At 39.5% G+C, this 10,441-nt stretch overlaps 1 long non-coding RNA gene across 1 annotated transcript; it reads right to left on the bottom strand.

Annotated features, from left to right (window-relative positions):
* Positions 1-2,271: 2,271 nt before the first annotated feature.
* Positions 2,272-6,798, bottom strand: LOC124329397. The gene is made up of 3 exons (XR_006916776.1): positions 6,752-6,798; positions 5,382-5,490; positions 2,272-2,541 (listed from the first exon to the last, which is right to left on the bottom strand). It is a non-coding gene; the product is annotated as an uncharacterized LOC124329397 (long non-coding RNA).
* Between the last annotated feature and the right edge of the window lie 3,643 nt (positions 6,799-10,441).

Genomic DNA, 10,441 nt, shown 5'->3' with positions numbered 1-10,441 from the left:
GATTTTATAGTGTTTCATTAGTAAATCTTAATTACGTAACTAAGTGTAAAAAAGTGACCACACGAAGGATTATTTTAATCCACATGGACTGACTCTTTAGGATTGCCATTGTTTCTCCTTGGATTTTAGTTTATAAATTTTATTTGTTGTAGATTATCACTCTGTACCCAGTAGGATATACCGAGGCTATGTAGGACACTTTTTTCACGCTGTAATTTTTTTTAAACGAAGAATTAAGAAAAAATAAAAGTACAGTATCTACCATAAATATCCGACCACCCTTTTCAAAAGGAAATGCCGCCTATCGTTTCGCGTTGGAACTAAATTATGTAACCAAACAGTGGGTGGGGGTAGTTCTCAAGATTGTCAAAGGCTTAATTAATATGACAACGAGACAACCTTTAAAGCAAATTTTTGCGGTATAATAGTAGTGGTAATAATAGGTCTAAGGTTAAAGAACAAAAAACTTTTTACATTGTTTTGCTCGAAAATTAATAAAAAATTTTGCAGAATAGGTTTGGTAATCAAAAACGACTATATCACTGTAGGGCGGAGCTCAGTTGTCGCTAGGAAAAATTAAAATGGGGTTTGCTTGTAGTGTTAGGGAAAAAAATTTAGCGCGCCAGCCGCTGGCGTGATTGTCATTTTATAAGAAAGAGGTAAAGTGATAATATTTTTGCTAGGCAAGACGAGGTCAGCTTTCAAACGAAAATATAATCAACGGAAAATTTAAAAAATCTTCGATATCTTTATAAATTCTAAAGTTAATAAATTATTACCTTTAGCTAATATTATTTAGATAATAAATTATTACCTTTAGAATTTATACTAATAATGAAGAAAAGAGTGAAAAGACCGGGAAGCTCCAGACCATGTTTTTTTTCACTAGTTCAAGCCATCTAACGCTCAAATTCGACTTTTTGATTTCCTTCTTTGTAAGCAGTTTCAGGTTTTCTTAAAACATACAGTACATGAAGTAGCAGCAAAGAGACTTTTCGCGTATTTTTTTTATTTACGCTGAAAAAAAATCTATTTTCATTGACGTAGGCTACCTATTACGTACGTGTTACTTGAAATATTTCCAACAAAAGGAACAAACATACTTAACTGTAAACGTCACTGACGTATACGTTGCGCAGTGTATTATCGTGCTGATGATTTCACTGCAGCCTTATCAGTATATGATCTGTTACTTTTGAAAAAAAAGTTGTAATAATAGGTTGATAAGATTAGTTTGAAGTTTCTTTTTTTAATAATATTCCAGAAGCTTGTTTTGGTTATCCCTTTTCTTCTACAATTAAAAAAAATTGCTTAAAATTCTATGAATTAATTTGGTTGTTTTGACCCAATTTTAATCTACAGCTAGCGTTGAATAACTGAACTCCGTATATTAAATTTCACTGTTTCATCAAAGTCAGCTAGTAGGACTTATGTCTGTAGCTACAGTACAGATGCTACTAACTAAACCTTAAGAAATGGATAAGAGTCCTTAAATGCGTTGTAAAATTGACCTCAACGATTTATGTTTTATGGTGAAATAACCAGACAGCTACAGTACCCACGCCAGGTATTGGATCACTCCAGTCAAAAAATGGTGTTTTACCCTCGCGCGAGATAGGCCCAACGGTGTCTCGCGCGGGATATTTTTTATACTTAAATTGCTCGTACGAGGTTTATTTTTTTATCAGAAAGATAAAGAAGTAGTTTTCATCTTTCTGATTTATAATTTTCGAAAGTGTTTGGGTTCTATAGCATTCATCGTTTTGAACTATTGAATCACCCAAAAATAGGTCGCATGGCCTGTCCCTACCCACGGCATGGCCTCAGGGTATGGGGGAAAAAGGGAAGGATTCTCCAACAAAGGATTTACTCCCCCTTCGCCACCCCCATGTCCTGAAGACTGTCCCTCGAATTTTTCAGGCTCTAAAACAGTTGAAAATTGGGGAGTTTTCCTATTTCCCCATGCTAAAGTCATGAGCCGCGTGTTTAGAAAAAAAATTGAAAGGATAAGAAAATGTAATGTGCATTATATTTTTCGTAGATAAACGTGCAAATAAATCACTAAAGGCCCTATTTTTCAAACTTTGTGAGGTAAGTGTATGTTTAAAATTATTCACTTCCCGTTCCCTTCATAGTAATTCATATCGCTATCTGAGAGGCCTTCGGGATGGGAGAACCATTTGGGAGGTTTAAATCAGGGATTATTCGAGGGTCGCGTAGCGACCTGATGAATAATAGAGATTATATAATATATGTAGCGAGACCTTAACGGTGTTGACTCTTATTTATTTAGCTCCTCAAAAGAAAGAAAAAACTGGCAATGTCGCCCCCATTAGAGGGCGGCAAGGCCCCTCTCCCTTTTCTTCAGATCCTTTAAGCAAAGCACATAAAAAAAACGAACACGATCCAAGAACACAAAATATGAAATTAAAGTTAGGGGAATCTTAATTATTTTCCGTTCAGGAAAAAATGGCTGGAGATTGAATGACGAAAAAAGTGGGGAGATCTCGATGAGCCGCTCAAAACTTCTGAAAGCTCTTCCTGAAAAAAATATAAAAAATAAGAATATACATGAAGGAAAAAAGGGGAGGCATGGGAGGGATAGACGAGACCGTTAAGGTCTCGCTACATATATTATATAATCTCGATTATTTATCAGGTCACTACGCGACCCTCGAATAATCCCTCATTATAATCATATTCCGCTCTGCCTTAACGGTGAATTTAAAGATGTGGGCTTGATCGGGTGAGGACAGACTGAGCTCCATCGTTCGATGGCAACGAACGATGGTAAAAACGATTAAAAGTTGATTCTGCTGACCAACTAGCGGCCTTTAGGATTTTTTCGATCGGAACCCCAGTGCAAACAGCTTTAGAAGCAGCTGAACCCCTAGTGGAATGTGCACCAAAAGCGGGATCTACTCCAGCAGAAACCAAACAAGTGCTGATTTATCCACCGACCAATTGTGGACGAACCAACAGGTGCGTGCGGACAGTTTAAAGAAATGAACAAATCATCAGAATCCGGTTGCTACAAGGAGACAGAACGTTCTATAAAGGTAGGTAAATATAACACCGGACAAGAATAGCCACCGAGACGAGGCAAAGTGAACGAGAGTAATGGGCACAAATTCTGAGTTTTCCGTGGACGAGAAATAGAGAATGTTGCGGCCGAAGTGGAAAAATTAACGGACGCAAGAGAAATAGCTGCCATCTTCGACACACGAAGGAGGCAGGACAAAGCAATCAAAGTGGCAAGTTTATTAGAGTGGACTTTGAAGGTCAAATCTTCATTATCCGGCAGAGTGGAAAAATAAGTAAGAACTAAATCGGGATCCAACATTGTTTGATAGCGTGGACGTGGGGGTTTGGAATTAAAACAGCCTTTTAAGAGCCGTACCATCAGAGGATGTTCACCAATTCGGTGACCATCAATAGGATTTAATGTCATGGACAACATCGAACGCAAAGAATTAATGGTTTGGGAAGCCAAATCGGACCGAAATTGGTCATTGAGATACTGTAAAATAACAGTCAAAGTTTTGCAAGGGATCGTGACCCCGTTCCATGTTCCAACGTATCCAATTGTTCAAGGTGGACTGGTAGGCAGTTGTTGTAGCGGAACGGGAGCTGGTCAATAACAACTCGACAACTTGCAGTGAAAAGCCTCGCTCTTCGTAGCGGTGCCAGACAATATCCAGGCGGATAGAAAGAATTTGCCTGATTTCAGAAGCTGATGCGGCACCAACTTGCTGGAATGAAGAGGAAGAGGGTGGGATCGAAATATGCGATTGAGATCCACTGACATTTCCAAGAGCAACGGAAACCAAGTGTGGGCCGGCCATAACGGACAGATGAGGACCAGGGGTTGCTCGTTCTCTCTTGATTTTTGACAGTCATCTAAAACAGACACCAGTAATTCAATTTGTTTTTTTGTTTAAGTTTAGGGGTGTAAAAAAAAAAGAAAAAAAAACTGCAAAATTTTCCCCGAATGAAGAGTCTCTCTAGTGGCAGGCATAGAAACTTCTTGTTCAGAGACGGAAAATTTTGCCGTTTTTGTCTTTTAATTTTCTTATACCCTTAAACGTTAACAAAATAACAAATTAAAGCACGGAGTTGCTTTTGAGATCTCATAGTAACAAGTCGTGCCAAATAGTGCGCAAAACAATTCGCCTCAGGTCCGTGCCATACCCCCTATCTCATACTACCCATCCCAACCCCCAAACCTACCACGCTAAACACTGCATCATGAATCTAATCAACCCAGTGCGTGAATCATAAACATCAAGTACCATCGACGTTACTACACAAATGGATTTGAAGAAACATCCGTGAAACGCAAAACCAACAAAGACAACCACAGCCCACGACCTGGAATTCCCCGATACTCAGACCTCTTCGACCAGCCATGCAGCGGTGCAACGACCGTCATCCACCTCATCAGCAAGCAAAAATCCTTCCTACTACTAGGCATCACCGAAAAACTGGCCTTCATGAACGCCCTAACAGACACCATCGGTCAAGTCAAAGCGGGCACAAAGTGGACACATCAAGGATACCTTAACGTATACCCAACTTCATCATCACAAAAAAGAAAACTTCTGGAGCTTAAGGTACTGAAACAATTTGAAATCAAATGCAATCTCGCCATGTCTGAAGCCTCGCTCAGAGGAGTGATCCGGAATGTCCCCACCCAAGATTCAGAAGAAGACATCCTATGGCTACTGGCTGACTAAGGAGTCCCGAAGGTACAACGTTTTACGGCCCCAGCACTAGATGGCAGCAGAACCCCACTGAAAACAGTCACGCTCTTCTTTACAACCCCGCAACTCCCCAGAGAAGTCATCATGGCCCACGAAATCTTCCCCGTCAAACAATTCATCCCAAGACCAGCACTGTGCCGTAAATACTGGACGTTTGGACACCCAGAAGAAACCTGCACACCCCCCCCCCCATCTGCAAACAATGCTCACAAACCCACCCACCATCAGACCCCTGCAAAACTCCACCAAAATGCCCTACATGCGTCAAACCAGGACATGCAGCTGGAACCCTCGATTGCCCAAAGTACAACAATAGACAACAAATAATAAAATTCGCATACGAAAACAGAATCTCAATTGCAGAAGCGAGCAAACTACTAAGCAACCCTGAACCGGCGAGACCACCCCAACTACCCAGAATGCACTCTACCGCCAACCCCGATCAAGAAATGGATGACCTAAAGAAGGAAGTCGCGAAACTGAGATCACAAATTGAAGCCATCTCAGTACACCACCCTCAAACTACCGCTAGACTCGAAACCCTGGAAATCACCGTCCAGGACATCCAAGAGAAAATTGACCCCCTTTTATTATTTTAATTTATTTAACACCTTTTACCTAAACCGAAATACCCACGGCGGAGGAGTAGCGATCCTAGTGAAGAAATCCATCCAAGGAGCTCCGATGATACTCCCCCAGACACCAAACGTAGAAGCAGTAGGAACAACTATAAAATTAAAAAACAACAAATCAATCGACATCATATCGGTATACTGCCCAGACGGGAACGCGAACACCAAACAAGACATCACAGACATTCTCAACACCAACCAACAGCTACGTGATCGGAGGTGATCTGAACGCCCACTCTGCAATATGGGAAGATGACCACGAACAAAACCGCTGCGGGAAGCAGATAGCAGAAATACTTCTAGACGACGAAAGAATTACCCTATGCACCCCGAAAAACCTCGGGACACGCCCAAACCCAAACGGAAAAGAGAGCTACACCGTAGACCTAACCTTCAGTTCCCCAGACCTAGCAAATTTAACCAACATCAACGTAGGACTATACTGGGAAAGTGACGACCTCCCTGTCATCACCAGTCTTAGCATCGGCTCCTCCCCAATCAAAACACCCAACGTACACTGGAAATTCAACCGGAACCGATGGGAAGAATGGAACGAGGACATCGAGAGCAAAACCACACCCGGAATCCTAACAGCAGCAGAAACCTCCAATGAAGCATACCAATCACTCTACAACGCAATCATTGAAGCCTCGAACAAACACTTCAAACCAAAAAGAATAAACAAAGAACCCGAAAACCATGGTAGACACCCCTCTGCAAGAAAACGAAAAAAGAAGCAAGAAAGGCCTACAAGTTATGGCGCTCCACCCTCCTCCCGTCAGAGAAAAACAACCTTAAAAAATTAGAAGCAATCAAAAAAAGAACAATTATGGCAGCAAAAAACCAGGCGTGGAGCAACCACATCGCATCAATGGACAAAAACACTACAGCTTTTTGGAGATTTGACGAACAAATGGCAAACAAACCATCAACCCCCCCCCCCCCCCCGAACAACCGCACCAATAACGAAACCAAATGGAGACCAGACAACGGACCCATCAGAAAAATCAAAAATCCTGCTTGAGCAATTTTGCCCAACTGAACGAGAGGACAGAAAAGACGACCGCTCCAAACTGTACGAACAAAAAATACAAGACGCAATGTAAAATAAAGAAAGCCATCCACTCAACACCCCAATATCAATCACGGAACTGGAGACCAACCTCACAGGACTACGAAACAAAGCCATGGGTATAGACAGGATACACAACGAAATGCTTAAAAACCTGAATCAAAACAATCGCACCACCCTACTAAAACTGCTGAACATCTCACTCAACACTGTATATCTACCCCCGGACTGGAAAAACGCCGCTGTAGTCCCCATACTCAAACCAAACAAACCAGCAAACCTACCAGAGTCCTACAGACCAATATCCCTCGTCTTGCCTGGGCAAACTGATGGAAAGAATAATCAACAATAGACTAAAATGGTACATCAACTAGGGGAGACCGGGGCTATGTGGGACACGGGGCTAAAATGTACAGGGCAATTTGTATATGTAAAATTTGTCTTAAAATTACGAAATACATACAGCGTATGTTAAATGATGTTTTATTTATAATATTCAGTTGTTTTCCTGAATTTCTGATTTTTTGTCGAGTTGTATGGGAAAAACCAAAAAATGGGAATCGGAAAAAAAATTTCCGACGTTTTGTTTTTCATTTTCGTAATATTTTTTTTTATATTTTTATAGAACCCAGATAGCTGTTTGATAGGGTTTTTTCCTAGTTTAAGATAATATTAATATTTTATAAAAAATGAGTTCCTAAGTATGATATATTTTAGTTTATTTTATGTTGTTTGGGTTCGGGTTAAACGGGACATGGAAAACGGGGTAAAACAGGTATTGCCAGATCAACGTTATTTCCAGAAAAACGCCCCCTGGCAACAACAACAAAGGAAAAAATATCAAAAAGACTTTTTTGATAGTATCTCCACTTCTACTTTACAAAATAAATAAAAAGACAGCACTTCTGAAAGGGAAATGAATTTCCTTTTCAGCAGTGCATTATTTAATAAATATAATTAAGCCGTTGCAGAGAAAATTGATGTTCCATTTTTCCCCCGGCTCTGTTCCGTTTAACCCTAAATTTTTTGTTTTTCGGCATTTTTTCATGTTGGCATTTCATCATATAACTATTGAATGATTCAACGAAAAAAATTTAAAAAAATAACCTGATGTTAATAAATGCCAGGGAATCACCCCTATACTTTTATTCTTTCATAATTCTTAGTTTTATTAAAATGGCAGCCAAAAGAAAAAAAATGTCCCACATAGCCCCGGTCTCCCCTACTACCAATATTCCAGACAGGATTCAGAAACGGATGTACACTCACTTCCAAAAATAACTGGGCCAGGGAAAGCGCAAAACAACGCACCTAAGTTGGCCACAGTGGTGTACAGCCTTTGTTGTTTGTAATCGAGAGAGAAGGGTTACATTTTTCTCAATGTAAGAAAAGAGAAGTTTGGTTAAAGCCAACATTGGTGCGTTGTTTTGCGCTTTCCCTGGCCCAGTTATTTTTGGAAGTGAGTGTACCACGAACGATAACCTCATAACTAATAACATGGTACACATGACGCCAGTTCCAGGGGGTAGGGAAATGTACATAAAGGTGTGGCGTATTTTTTTTCTTGTTCCCAGTTTTGTTTCGAACCCCCCTCCAAAAATCTTTAGATTACAGCATCTAGGTTGCTAAATAAAAAATAAAGACTCGTAGCGCCATAAGACACCGAGTTAAAAGCGGCCGAAATTGGTACAGTGTACCAATTTCGTTGGTAGGTACTGTATACGAACGCGCCCCAATGCCGAATAAATAACGACGTAATCCCCAATTTATACACTGTGCATTACTATTGCAGGGCCTGCTTAGGCTGTTTCATTTTACACTTTTTTTTGAATTTTGCGGGGGACGCTTAGTATATCTTGCGTGTTCCTTAAAAAATAAGTTCTGTAAAAAAAATTTAAAAAAAAAATTAATTTTAGCACCCGCGCTGACGAAAAAACTGAAAAAAACCCGAAAAAATTTGACTTTTTTTGCAAAAACTCAAGTTTTTTTAAATTTTTTCAATCCAACGCTTAATACATTAATTATTACTTGGTACTTAATAGTTATACCAAGTTTCGTTAAAAAATAACGTTATTTAAGACCTGCGCCAGTCCAAAACCTAACTGGCATATACCCACAATTAGACGTATACATGTCAATGTAAAAAAAGAGAGTGTGTTAATTGGCGTCTGTAAGTGATCAAAAATGTATTATTCATTGAGAAATCAGCATTGCCTGATTGGTTAAAGCCATCGTATAAATCTAGCAACTGTTCCAAAGCTGCTACCCCGGCTATGCTGTTACCCATTATGGCAACTTGTCGCCGTTAAGGCCGCCTTCTATGCCCGTCTGTGAGGTCATTTTGACCCATTCCCGTCCACGCAAACGCTTACCCTGTTGACTAGACTTTTAGCAGGGTAAGTGAATATGAAAAATCAATGAATAATACATTTTTGATCACTTACAGACGCCAATTAACACACTCTCTTTTTTTACATTGACATGTATACGTCTAATTGTGGGTATATGCCAGTTAGGTTTTGGACTGGCGCAGGTCTTAAATAACGTTATTTTTTAACGAAACTTGGTATAACTATTAAGTACCAAGTAATAATTAATGTATTAAGCGTTGGATTGAAAAAATTAAAAAAAACTTGAGTTTTTGCAAAAAAAGTCAAATTTTTTCGGGTTTTTTTCAGTTTTTTCGTCGGCGCGGGTGCTAAAATTAATTTTTTTTTTTAATTTTTTTTACAGAACTTATTTTTTAAGGAACACGCAAGATATACTAAGCGTCCCCCGCAAAATTCAAAAAAAAGTGTAAAATGAAACAGCCTAGGGCCTGCTATGTATGGGGTGCTGCATGGTTTTGCTTTCTATCAGTATACGTATAAAGGAATTAAAAAATATTTGAACCTAATAAATCAAACATCATGGACACTTGCAATGTGGCAACGGCCGCTGCATCCACTGCAACTGCTGGACGAGTGACCACAATAACTAGCGGAGACGGATCGGATGAAAGGTCGGCAAGTAGTCCTACCGCACCTGCTCGCCGGTGGAATTCAGCCTGCCGAAACGCCATATGCGTGGCTAAATCATATCAGTGAAGGAAAACAATAATTGGGTCTAATGGTCGGACGAGTGGAATACAAACAGTGCTGGAGGCAAACTGGAAGCACTCCGGTGACTATACGGCTAACTATCCGGAAGGCCAATTTAAATGCACAAGGAGCATCCAGTGTAGGTCGACGAAAGTCTGGTCTGCAATTCGTATCGGCAAATACACGATGATTTTGTTTCGTTTACAATCGTTGCGGGGAAAGGGGAAATGATGACGCAAATTATGCACTGATTAAGCATAGTAAATAGGGCTCCAGAACATCAGAGATGGAGATCCGATTTGATTTCCGCATTCCTGTTGGATTCACCTTTTTTTTATAATTGTTTGTAATGTTGTTAAAAATTTATTCAACAATTGCTATTTCATATTTTATACCTAGCTTGTCATTTACGTCCATAGGCTATATTTCATCAATTCTTAATCGATTAATTTGCGTTTTATCTGTGTTAGATGTGTTTGATCGCAGTTAAAATAGTGATTTTTTAAAATTCCTGTTCATATTTCAAACGCTTGATTAATAAAATGAAATTTGTGCCTACTGAAATTTCAGAAAATACTTAAAAATAAACGGTGCATTAAAGTCCTGGCCCTTTTGTAGTATTTTAAGTTAAGTATTCAGTCGCTGCTGTGTAAATTTATTTAATCCATGTTTGATTTATGTTCAAATAATTGTTCATTTATTCCTTTATATGAGAATAGAAAGCAACACCCCATCCATAGCCTGCTTTTGGATCTGCAGCATTTCGAGCTGTTTTAAAGGAAGATGGGAGTAGAAAGCTATTATAGAAGAGTGAAAGCGGAAGATACTGATAAGCACATCAGTGATAATTGATAAGACAAGTTAACGGTCATTTTAAAACGCGCACAGCAAGGA

Source organism: Daphnia pulicaria, chromosome 1 (genome assembly GCF_021234035.1).
Source record: "Daphnia pulicaria isolate SC F1-1A chromosome 1, SC_F0-13Bv2, whole genome shotgun sequence".
Taxonomy (NCBI): Eukaryota; Metazoa; Arthropoda; class Branchiopoda; order Diplostraca; family Daphniidae; genus Daphnia; species Daphnia pulicaria.
This window is presented reverse-complemented; position numbering and strand designations above follow the sequence as displayed.